General features: G+C 42.6%; 1 pseudogene; it reads left to right on the forward strand.

Moving 5' to 3' along the window:
- On the forward strand, positions 1 to 8,279 carry LOC119263722 (annotated as a pseudogene).
- Positions 8,280 to 13,642: the final 5,363 nt, after the last annotated feature.

Genomic DNA, 13,642 nt, shown 5'->3' on the forward strand with positions numbered 1-13,642 from the left:
ATGACTGTGAAAGGAGATTCAGATGGTTACTGGGTCACACCTCTACTAGAAGGACACAAGGTGCGTATGGAGATTGACACAGGGGCTGCTGTCTCCATTGTCTCTGACAGCGTGTATCACAACCACCTGAGCCATGTGCCTTTAAAACCCACAAATATTGTACTTAAAACTTACGGTTTTAAGGTGAGCGTGTGGATGTTAAGGGTGTCATCAAAACAGAAGTGCAGTTAAATGGCCAGACCACAAAACTGCCAGTTTACATCGTAAAGGGTAAATCCAGTACTCCTGGGCTGTTCTTGGTTAGAAAAGATCCGGTTGGACTGGCTCTCCGTGCGGACATTGACCAAACAGACCACTGGCCTTTCAGATGTGTTAGACAGACACTCTGAAGTGTTTAAAGTTTGGCATGATGAAGGGAATTAAGGCGAACCTGGACATAAAAACTGATAGTAAGCCCAAGTTCCTTAAAGCTCGCACAGTGACTTATGCTATAAAGGCAAAAGTTGAAGCAGCTTTGGAGGACTTAGTGAAAAGTCCCGGAAGCGGTGAGCATCAGTGAGTGGGCCACTCCCATAGTACCTGTTCTGAAAAGGGATGGGTCAGTGCGAATTTGTAGGGATTTTAAGGTTACAGTGAACCCGGTACTGTCAGTAGAACAATACCCTTTAGCCCATATTGACGATTTATTTGCTGGATTAGCAGGAGGGCAACAGTTCAGTAAAATTGACCTCTCCTTTTTAGATATCAGCGTCTTTGTTTTGGTGTTATATCCGCTCCCGCACTTTTCCAGTGTGCAATGGATCAAATCCTCAGTGGTCTTTCCAGTGTTCAGTGTTATTTGGATGACATCCTTGTAACAGGAAAAACATGAGGAACATCTGAGCAACCTGAGTGCAACGTTACAGGATTTTGGCCTTCAAGTCCGAAAAGACAAATGTGAGTTCTTTAAGCAGTCTGTGGAGTACCTGGGGCATGGCATTGACTCTGAGGGCCTGCACAAAGCTCCATCAAAGGTGAAAGCTTCACTCATTTCTAGGGTTCTTGAATTATTATGGAAAATTCATTAAGAACCTGGCTACAATGCTAAAACCATTGCATGAGTTACTGTGTCGGGGGAAAGCAATGGAAATGGGCAAAACAATGCAATCAAGCATTTACTAAAGCTAAAGAAGCATTGCTAAAATCGAAAGTTCTGACCCATTTAAACCCAAAGCTACCATTACAGCTTGCCTGTGTTGTTTCACCATACGGTGTGGGAGTCATAATTTCCCACATTGTGCCTTCTGGAGAAGAACGACCCATAGCTTTTGCTTCACACACTTTAAATAGGGTGGAGAGGGGCTATGCCCAGATTGAGAGGGACGCATTGGGAATCGTCTTTGGTGTAAGGAAGTTTTATCAGTACTTGTTCGGAAACCATTTCACACTGCTGACTGATCACTGTTCGCTTACGACCATATTTGGGCCTCACAGTGGTATACCTTCACTAGCTGCCAGCAGATTGCAGAGATTGGCCTTGATGTTATCAGCCCATACTTACGATATCAAGTATCTCAAGTCAGAGTTGCACCACAATGCTGATGGACTTTCAAGGCTACCCCTGCCAGTGACATGTGCAGAGAGTAGCCAACAGGACATTTTCTACTTTAAACAAGTGGAGGAGTCACCAGTGACTGATGTGCACGTACGGAAGTGCACGCATAAAGATCCAGTCTTATCTGAAATGATTGAAGCAATCACTAGTGGTCGTGCTGTTAAAGATGTGTCACATCTACAGCTGTTCTTGCCCAGAAGACTAGAACTTTCTGTCCAGTCAGGGTGTCTGCTGTGGGGAAGACATGTTGCCATTCCATCACCTTTGAGGAAGATGGTTTTACAGCAGCTACATTTCGGTCATTGTGGAATGGTGCGGATGAATGGTGCGAGAAGTTATTTCTGATGGCCTGGCTTAGACCGGAATATTGAGGAGACAACCAAGTCATGCTACGCATGCCGGAAACTCAGAAATGTACCACAGCTATCACCCTTACACCTGTGGGGCTGGCCAGAAACACCATGGCAGCGAATACATGTTGATTTTGCTGGTCCATTTGAAGATATGATGTTTTTGGTGGTGGTTGATGCACACAGTAAATGGCCTGAAATAACAGTGATGCGATCCACGACAACAGCCAAGACCATTGAGAAACTTGGGGAGATGTTTAGCTGTTTTGGCTACCCTGAGCAACTTGTTGGTGATGGACCACAGTTCATTTCACAAGAGTTTGCGTCGTTTCTGCAAGCCAATGGAGTACAACACATTAAGTCAGCTCCTTACCACGCCTCAACAAATGGTCTCACTGAGAGAATGTTGCAAACCATGAAACATGCGTTGAAAGCCTCACAAGGTAAAGAGACTTTACATCAGCGCTTACATAGTTTCTTACTACCTTATCGAATCACTACGCAACCACCAACACGTCGCCAGGAACTCTGATGCTAAGAAGATCACTTTGTTAAACCACCCAGTGTCAGAGAGGTAGTGCACTGTGAACAACAAGCCCAAATTGACAGGCGAGAGGTAAAAGCAAAGAGCAGAATGTTCTCCCCTGGTCAACATGTTCTTGCAAGGAATTACGCTCCGGGTCCAAAATGGGTGCCCGCATCAGTAATTGCACAGACTGTACAAGTGCAGACATCTTCAAATGTAGTATGGAGAAGACATGCTGATCAGCTGTTGCTAGGATCTACTTTACGGGAAATGCCACTCATCACTGAATCTGAGCCTGTATCCTCAACAGTCCGTGTGGTTCGGCACCATCCTGATGAATCTAAGGTAACTGAAGGAGAAACTCAAAAAGAGACTCTTCCGGTAACTGTGCTGACATCTGCCACTGAACGACGTTACGGCGTCCACCCACTAGACAGACTTATTAGTTAGTACTTAACCAGCATGTTGGAGCATAATAATCCCCATGGTTAAGTTGTGGCAAGAGCAGTCTACAGTACACTGTAGATATATATAAAAAAAAAAATATATATATATATATATATATATATATACACACACAAGAAAAAGGAAGGTGTTGACATTTTGATACAGCAGCAGAGGATCTGTTAGTAGTGCCATGTAGTTTTTGTAAGTCTTTGACACTTTAATGCTTTAATGGTATTGGCACTTTAAGAATGCACTGATTCATGGGATATGTAATGCTGTTTGTTGGTTCTAATAAAGAAGAAAGAGTGCTAGCCTCACGCTAACGCGAAGGTCCGTTATGGTCTCGTCATTAGAGGGTATATCGCAGTTCACCAGCCTACTGACGATATAACATAAAGGACATTAAAAGACACTGTTAGTTTTAAAAAAATGTATATGACTCAATTTAAGTTCAGTGATTAAGACATCAAATTCTATTTTCAAAGTATTCATTTTATTTATTTGCAATTATTTTTCTCATTTCAAAATATGAATAGTAACACACTTCAACTTTAACAGAATGACATTTTTCGCCTTTCTGTATGGAATATTCAAGGTTAAAACTCCTCTTCATTTGGTTTAAAAAGTAGAAATCCAGATTTTTTGAAGGAAGTAAGAAATGTTGATATTAATTTTGCAGGAAACATGGTGTAAAGATGATGAAACCACTGGTTGTCCCCCAGGCTACAAAATAATCTGTGGTTAAAAATTAGTAAGCAGTTAATCTCAACACCTCAAAATCTATTCCTTTGTGCAATATACACTGCTCAAAAAAAATAAAGGGAACACTTAAACAACACAATATAACTCCAAGAAAATCTAACTTCTGTGAAATCAAACTGTCCACTTAGGAAGCAACACTGATTGACAATCAATTTCCCATGCTGTTGTGCAAATGGAATAGACAACAGATGGAAATTTTTGGCAATTAGCAAGACACACTCAATAAAGGAGGGCAACAACCCAGCAGCAGGACTGCTACCTCCGCCTTTGTGCAAGGAGGAACAGGAGGAGCACTGCCAGAGCCCTGCAAAATGACCTCCAGCAGGCCACAAATGTGCATGTGTCTGCACAAATGGTTAGAAACCGACTCCATGAGGATGGTATTAGGGCCCGACGTCCACAGATGGGGGTTGTGCTCACAGCCCAACACCATGCAGGACGCTTGGCATTTGCCAGAGAACACCAGGATTGGCAAATTCGCCACTTGCGCCCTGTGCTCTTCACAGATGAAAGCAGGTTCACACTGAGCACATGTGACAGACGTGACAGAGTCTGGAGACGACGTGGAGAGCGATCTGCTGCCTGCAACATCCTTCAGCATGACCGGTTTGGCAGTGGGTCAGTAATGGTGTGGGGTGGCATTTCTTTGGAGGGCCGCACAGCCTTCCATGTGTTCGCCAGAGGTAGCTTGACTGCCATTAGGTACCGAGATGAGATCCTCAGACCCCTTGTGAGACCATATGCTGGTGCGGTTGGCCCTGGGTTCCTCCTAATGCAGGACAATGCTAGACCTCATGTGGCTGGAGTGTGTCAGCAGTTCCTGCAAGATGAAGGCATTGAAGCTATGGACTGGCCCGCCCGTTCCCCAGACCTGAATCCGATTGAGCACATCTGGGACATCATGTCTCGCTCCATCCACCAACGCCACGTTGCACCACAGACTGTCCAGGAGTTGGCGGATGCTTTAGTCCAGGTCTGGGAGAAGATCCCTCAGGAGACAATCTGCCACCTCATCAGAAGCATGCCCAGGCGTTGTAGGGAGGTCATACAGGCACATGGAGGCCACACACAATACTGAGCTTCATTTTGACTTGTTTTTAGGACATTACATCAAAGTTGGATCAGCCTGTAGTGTGTTTTTCCACTTTAATTTTTTGTGTGACTCCAAATCCAGGCCTCCATTGGTTAATAAATTTGATTTTTGTGTGATTTTGTTGTACAGTATTCAATGAGAATATTTCATTCATTCAGATCTAGGATGTGTTATTTGAGTGTTCCCTTTATTTTTTTGAGCAGTGTATATCCCTCCATTAGAATCCCCCTATTTCAACAAAGAAACCTTACCAAATCTAGAAAATGAAATCAGCCATTTCTTAAATCAAGGCCACGTAGTTGTCTGCGGGGACCTAAACGCGAGAACTGGAGACCAGACTTTATCAGCACGCAGGGTGATCACTTTATAACAGGAGACAGTATTAATTTTCCCTCTTACTCCCCCAGAGAAAACTGCGACAAGTCAGTAAACGTTAATGGGAAGAACCTACTGCAGCTCTGTCGAAGCCTGGGTCTGTACATTGTAAACGGACGGCTGCGAGGGGACTCCTTTGGTCAGCTCAGCTCTAGGCAGCAGTACAGTGGACTACGCCATAACAGATCTGGACCTGGCTTTCCTGAGAGCCTTCACTGTCAAGCCATTAACATCCCTCTCTGACCACAGGCCAAACCACTGAATACCTGAAAAGAACAGCTACAAATGATAATCGATAAAAACCCATCCAAATATACAAACTCAGACCACCCCTCAGTTGAGGTGGCTGTGGAAAACCTCAACAGAATCTTTGCTCATGCAACACAATTTCAAATCTGACTGTTAAGAAAAACAAATCAAAGAGCTGTTAGTCAAACAAATGGTTTGATCAGGACTGCAAAAAAAAGAGGCAAGAAGTTAGAAACTTATCCAATCGGAAACACAGAGAACCACTTAATCAGGAACTGTGCACAAAACACTGTGAGATACTTAAAGAATATAAATGTACACTGCAAACCTAAAAGTACAAATACACGCAAAATCAAATAAATTACTTGGAGAAATCACTCAGCTCCAATTAATTCTGGGACCACTGGAAATCGCTAAACAGAAAAAAAACAAGATGATACAGCAGGTAGCGATGGGGATATATGGATAAACCATTTTGAAAAATTATACAGAAGTCCATTGGTAAATGTAGAGCAACAAAAAATATCTGGAAAATTACAAATTCTTGATAAAACAATTAAGGACTATCAAAATCCACTGGACAGAAGAATTAGGCCTCCAAACTAGAAAAGCCTATGGAATAAATGGCATCTTAAATGAAATGCTAAAAATCACTGACCCTAAATTCAAATGGGCAATTCTAAAACTCTACAATCATATTTTAAATGTAGGCCATTTCCCCACAGTCTGGAATGAGGGGCTCATCACCCCCATATTTACATCTGGGGCCAATTGTTCAAAAAATGTAATCCGGATCAAAATTATCCAGATTTGCTAATCCCATTTTTGCTATCCAGGATCAGGTGATCTGTCTTACTTTTAAGCCAGTTTTTCAAGTAAATTTGGATTGGATCACCCTGATCCAGATACACAGTTTTCAGGATTACCTAATCCAGATAACCAGCTATGTAAAGAACAGGTAGAAGAACCAACATGGGGTCACTTTAAGTGTTTATTTTGAGACAAAACATAAACATCCACTTCCATTTATAATTTCTTTTATGACCCCTCATCTGAGCCACAGCAAATAAAAAAACATATACATTAACAAATACATTGTGGATATATTGAAAGCATCTTAAATAAAAAATGTCCAATAGTTATTGGTATTTAGGGATATTCAAGATATTCAGGGTTCTTCATATGAGAAAGAGAGACCTGCATTTTCAAGCCCTGCTTTTAGGAGGCGGTTTTGAAGTTCCACCCTGGTTTGCTGCAGTTTGGTCAGCTTTATTTGTTCCTCTGCCAGGAGAATCTGTGCTTCTGCTCTTTGAGTTTCTCGTTTAAGAAGAGTTTCATAGTCATCACCATTAGTATTTCGCAAAGGACGCTTCAAGCCTCTTTTCTGAGCTATGACTGCTGGCTCTACCGGTGAGGATTCAGGTTGCTCAATAATAGGGCTGAGATCCAGAATAAAGGTTTCCTCTGTATTAGGTGGAACTGGGTCATTTTCCTCCTCAATTTTTCCATCTAAATTTCACCTGCTCCAAGGTCCTCTTCTGGCCAGACCCCATTGCATTAGGATTCTGGGTGATTTCAACCCAAACATCTTTCTTCCTTTTGTTTGTCACCATTCCTACAACAGAACTGGCATTTTACACCCTCCAGCAGTGCATGGGTTTCTGCAACCATGAAATTATGTCCTTTTGAGTCCATGGTTCCACCTCATCTGTGGTGGTGAACATAGTATTTGTAGGACTTGGGCATGATTGACTTAATTGAACACAAGCATGTCAGCTAATGAGTGGGTGGGTATTTGACAGCTATCTTGTATTAAACCTTCCTCTGAGGACTTACAGGGAGGCACTGACATGGCAGGTGTTGCGCCTCTACCACCATTTTGGTGGAAGAGGATCCCATCAAAGGGTGTATCTTGAGTGTGCAAAACCACTGGAGCAATACACCACTGAAGAACTATATGCTTGCTTTTGCTTTGGGAATGCTGATATTAAGTACATTGCAGACCTTGTCAGGGCCAAACTTCAACGGAGAACCCGAAGGAATCACAGTCTGTCTGTGGAAGAACAGGTCCTCATTGATCTGCGCTTCTATGCATCTGCGACTTTCTACCAAGTTGTTGGTGACAATGTAGGAGTGGACAAATCAACTGTGAGTAATGTAGTGAAAGCTGTGTCAATTGCATTGGCCAGCCTGGTCAGTCAGTTTGTTTCACTTCCAAAGGATGACCAGATTGCACAGACCAAGCACAAGTTTTTTCTTTTGGGGAATATGCCCAATACTGTTGGAGTTATTGACTGCACTCATTGACTGCATATCCAAGCACCTCATGAGAGGGATTGGGAGTACATCAACCGAAAGGGGAGGTGCAGCATCAACATCCAACTTGTAGGTGACGCTGACCTCATCATCACAAACTGTGTTGTGAAGTGGCTTGGGTCTGTTCATGAAGCACGTATTCTGAGGGACAGTGCTTTATACAGAGAGCTCCAAACCAACCGACCGGATGGCATAATATTAGGAGACAGTGCCTATCCACTCCTACCATGGCTGATGACTCCTTTTCTCGCAGCAACAACGCCTGCGCAGGCACACTTCAATACTGCTCATTGCAAAACAAGATGTGCAATTGAGCGTTTAAATGGAGTTCTGAAGAGGTGCTTTGCATGCCTTAACTATTTGCGAGTCAAACCACAGGGAGCATGAAACATAATACTTGCATGTATTGTCCTGCACAACATTGCTACCAGACGCAATGTCCCTCTCTGTGATGTTTATGATGCACCTGAACCTGTTGAAGAACCAGACTAACCTCTGGTGTTCTGTGAGAATGAGGGACTGACTGGACGTGTAGTAAGGGATGCAATTGTTCGAAATTATTTTTGACAGGTTCATATCTGATGAATGTTTCTTTGACATTAATATACAGTGATGAATGACAGTGACATAGATGAAAAAATTAATATATTATTTTTGTTTGTTATTAAAATCTTTTTGGGGGTTTATTTCATGGGGCCAAGATCATTTTTATTTTTACTTTACTATAGTGAAAGGCTTAATTGGTAGCCTATGTCTGCTTTATCACTGTAACGGTTAAACAGGTCAAGATAGAAAGATAGTGCAAAATAGAAATATACATATACACTAAGCATATACACTAAATGATACAAATGTATTTTTTTTAACTTTAAAACTAATTTTAAAGTTTTACTACATTTTCTTCCTGAAATCCACCTTGAAATCCTACTCCTTGTTGGGATCAAGGTAATCCTGTTTTTTGGATCAAAGTTATCCAAATCCTACTGAAAAGTTTTGAACAACAGAAACTGAAGGTTTGATCCATTTCCAAACTAGGATTGGATTACATGATCTGATTCGATTTCAAAATGCTTCTTTCCCCTTTGAACAACACATTTTCCAGATTTGATCCAATCCGATCAGATTACCTTTGAACATCTGGCCCCTGGAGATAAACTTGACCTGAAAAAGTACAGAGGAATCTGTGTGAAGAGTAACTTGGGAAAGTTGCAGCACCTGCAGCATCCTCAACACTCGAATAACTCACTTTCTAAAAAAAACATAATGTCCTAAGCAAAAACCAGATTGGCTTCTTATCAAATCATCGAACATCTGACCACATTTTCACTGTTCGATAAATATGTAAAGCAAAAATAAAGGCAAAATCTTTGCATTTTAATAGACTTTCAGAAAGCTTTTGACTCAATTTGGCACAATGGATTATTTTATAAAATTGAAAGTGGGGTGGGGGGGGGGGTGTACGATGTTATTAAATCAATGTATTCTCACAGTAAATGTGCAGTGAAGACTGGAACAATTAGAACTGGATTCTTTCCACAGTCGCAAGGAGTGAGAGAGGGCTGTAGCCTGAGTCCCACCCTGTTTAACATTTACATCAATGAACTGGCTGGAAAACTTGATCAGTGTGATGAAGTACCTGGCCTCTATGGGAGATACGACAATTAAATGCCTCCTCTACGCAGACGACCTCGTCCTACTGTCACCTACCAGAGGGGCTTCAACAAAGTTTAGAAAACTTTTCTAAAAATTGGGCTTTGAAAATAAACCATCAAAAAACCATTTTTAGACTTATTTTTCAGAATAAGTCTAAAAATGAAGGGAAATATATTTACACAATTGACAATACCAACACTGAACAATCTAAAACATACACTTATTTGAGTATTACTGTTAGTTCCACAGGACGTTTTGACTTGACTGTGAAGGAACTCAGAGTAAAAGCGAGGAGAGCTCTTTTTGCTATGAAGAAATCAATCAAATTTGAAATACCAAATACAATCTGGCTAAAAATCTTCAAATCAGTAATTGAACCAATCGCACTATACGGCAGTGAGGTATGGGGACACCTGACAAAAAACAATTTTACAAATTGGGACAAACATCTAATTGAAGCCCTGCACACAGAATTCTGCAGAAGCATCCTTCATGTGCAGAGAAAAGCACCCAACACTGTGTGCAGGGCTGAATTAGGACATCATCCACTCCTATTAAATATCCAAAAAAGAGCTCTAAATTTTTGGAAACATATAAAATACAGTGACCCCCAGACACACCACTATAAAGCACTGGCTAGTCAGGAGCTGAACATCAACAGGAGTCCCCTGTGCCAGCTGGTCCTGAGTCTCAGTGACCTACAACCCAATGATATCAATCCACACCAATCGGCCTGACCACACACTCGCCCAGAAAATGAGACCCAACCAAATTATCACCAAACAAAACAAAACTACATCACCCACAGGACTGAGACCACACATCAACAGCACAAGCTGCAGTACTATTCGGCCCTAAATCGAGATTACATATTAGCACTGGACCTCAAAGCTATTAAAGACAGAAAACTGAGGAAAGTGCTGACGATGTACAGACTCAGCACAGCCTGGCCATCGAAACTGGCTGGCGCAGACAGAGCTGGTTACCCAGAGAGGCCAGACTGTGCTGTCACTGTGAGCTCTCAGACAGAGCTGGTTGCCCAGAGAGGACAGACTGTGCTGTCACTGTGAGCTCTCAGACAGAGCTGGTTACCCAGAGAGGCCATACTGTGCTCTCACTGTGAGCTCTCAGATAGAGCTGGTTACCCAGAGAGGCCAGACTGTGCTGTCACTGTGAGCTCTCAGATAGAGCTGGTTACCCAGAGAGGCCAGACTGTGCTGTCACTGTGAGCTCTCAGACAGAGCTGGTTACCCAGAGAGGCCATACTGTGCTCTCACTGTGAGCTCTCAGATAGAGCTGGTTACCCAGAGAGGCCAGACTGTGCTGTCACTGTGAGCTCTCAGACAGAGCTGGTTACCCAGAGAGGCCAGACTGTGCTCTCACTGTGAGCTCTCAGACAGAGCTGGTTACCCAGAGAGGCCACACAGTGCTCTCACAGTGAGATACGTGACTGCCTATCACAACCTGATGGACGACCAGTGAGGAAACCCAAAGCAACTGATATTGATTATAATATATCCTGAAATTTGTCTTGACTATTATTTCTTTGTTTTTGATTACTAATAACCCTGTAAATAACTTATTTGTTAGTGTTCTGTTATAATCTATAATATATTTTCTTTTTATGTTTGAGTTTCTTATTAATTGCTTTGGCTATCTCGCTCTCTCTCTCTCGCTCTCTCTCTCACTCTCTCCCTCTCTCTCTCTCTCTCTCTCACACACTCTCTCCCTCTCTCACTCTCTCTCTCACACACTCTCACTCTCTCGCACTCTCTCCCTCTCTCTCTCACTCTTACACTCTATCTCTCTATCTCTCTCACACACTTTCCCTCTCTCTCTCACTCTATCTTTATTTGTCATTCTCCCCCTCTCACTCTCTCTGTCTCACTCACTCTCATTCTCTCTCTCTCTTACACTTTCTCCCTCTCCCTCTCTCTCTTTCACTCTCAATCTCTCTATCTTTCTCCCTCTCTCTCACCCTCTCACTCTCTCTCTCCCTCTCTCTCTCTCTATCTCTCTCACACACTCTCTCCCTCTTCCTCTCTCACTCTCTCTCTCACACACTCTTTCTCACTCTCTCGCACTCTCTCCCTCTCTCTCTCACTCTTACACTCTCTCTCTATCTCTCTCTCACACACTCTTTCCCTCTCTCTCTCACTCTCTATCTCTATTTGTCATTCTCCCCCTCTCACTCTCTCTCACTCTCTCTGTCTCACTCACTCTCATTCTCTCTCTCTTACACTTTCTCCCTCTCCCTCTCTCTCTTTCACTCTCACTCTCTCAATCTCTCTATCTCTCTCCCTCTCTCTCACCCTCTCACTCTCTCTCTCTCCATTTGTCATTCTCCCCCTCTCTCTCTTACTCTCTCTCACTCTCTCTGTCGCACTCACTCTCATTCTCTCACTCTCTCTATCACCCTTTCTCTCTCTCTCACTATCTGTCTCTCTTTGCCTCTCTCTCTCTCATTTTAATTTCTCATTCTCCTGATTCTCTTTTTCTCCTTTCTTTCACTGTTTTGCTTTTTGTTCCTTTGCTCTCTTTCTCTCTCTCTCATTCTCTCCCTCTCTGTTTGTCATTCTCCCCCTCTCTCCCTCACTCTCTCTCACTTTCTCTCTGTCTCACTCTCATTCTCTCTCTCTCTCTCACTCTCTCCATCACCCTTTCTCTCTCTCTCTCACTATCCGTCTCTCTCTCTTTCTCTCTCTCTCTCTTTAATTTCTCATTCTCCTGTTTCTCTTTTTGAGGGGTTTTACTGTTAATCTCTGACCGAGCACAGAGAGAGAGAGTGGGAGAGAGAGAGAGAGAGAGAGAGAGAGAGAGAGAGAGTAATAAACAGAAGGTGGACTCTCCAGTGACAACAGTAAAACATTTATAGAGCTAAACAAAGAGCAAATATTACACCGTTACTAACAGACCATTAAACTCAACACAACCCAGTCACTAATAATCACTGATAATGCTCTGTCTGTGTGTGTGTGTGTGTGTGTGTGTGTGTGTGTGTGTGTGTGTGTGTGTGTGCTTGTCTTGCTATCCTTCTGAGGACTACATGTCCTCACACTGAAAAGACAACTTGATATTTTGCTGGTCCTCATTTAAGCTCTATGGCTGGACAATATGTCAGTAAACTCCCTGGACAGAAAATTAGCCACCCTGCATGATTAAGGTGGTGGTAACTTCAGGCTGCTGCAGATGGCGCTGCACAAGGCTGACCAGACCATATTGATGGCTGATATTCTTTCCTAGGTGGTTGCTATGGTAACCCAGGTGGTTCCTAGGCTGTTGCTCGGTGATTGCTATGGTGTTCCAGGTGGTTGCTATGGTATCCTAGGTGGTTGGTAAGGTGTTGCTAGGTGGTTGCAATGGTATCGCAGGTGGTTGAGAGGGTGTTGCTAGTTGGTCACTATGGCATCCCAGGTGTTTGCTATGGAGAAGAATCTCTACCATCATCCGTAAAAACTTGACAATGTCCTGCACATTGAATACATCCATTTCTATCAGCCTCTCTCTGCTGCGAGGGTATGGCCTTCAGTTGCCTTGCTGCTCATCAGCAATTTGATTTGGTGACCACTCAGCTAATTTGCATAAAGTCCACTCACAGCAGCAAAACCCTTTTTGGTGCTGTATAGATCCATATGGAACACATTCTTCATCAATCTGAAGAACCATTTCACCATGCAGAGAATGGTTCTCTCAGTGTTAATTTTTTAACCAAAGAAATTGAAGAACCCTCTATTTTAAGAGTGTAAAGAAGTGACATAAGTGTCTCATACCTGCTGTATTTAGTGTCCGCCACCTACTGGATACAAAACGAACTGCAGTAACAAACTTACTTAAAATTCTGGTTAATTACGAAACATAAGTATTATTGTGTTTAAGGGTGATTCAGAGAAATAGCGTTATTGATTACTCCTTCAGAAAAACCTGCGAGAAATCAAAGCCTGTAAAATATGTTCAGGTCAGCCTGATTGAGTTATTGATCATATTGATTTTTTCAATGCACAGATTTGCTCATCTGCAGTCACTCAATGTGGATTACAAGCTTATACAGTAACTCTGCATCTCAATCAGCGTCTGGAACCCAAAGTTCTCTGTCCTCCTCCAGCAGTCCCTCTTCCTCCCCTGCTCAGTCAGACACTGATCCCTAATTCATGATATTGGCAGACATGAACCACCAATATAACCCAGCACGGACACATAAAAGACCTAATCAATTCCGGTCTAGACACATCCCGCCAATCAATAAAACCCTCATATCAAATAAAAAGTCAAAAAAGGCC

The sequence above is a fragment of the Pygocentrus nattereri genome, chromosome 7, assembly GCF_015220715.1.
Source record: "Pygocentrus nattereri isolate fPygNat1 chromosome 7, fPygNat1.pri, whole genome shotgun sequence".
Taxonomy (NCBI): domain Eukaryota; kingdom Metazoa; phylum Chordata; class Actinopteri; order Characiformes; family Serrasalmidae; genus Pygocentrus; species Pygocentrus nattereri.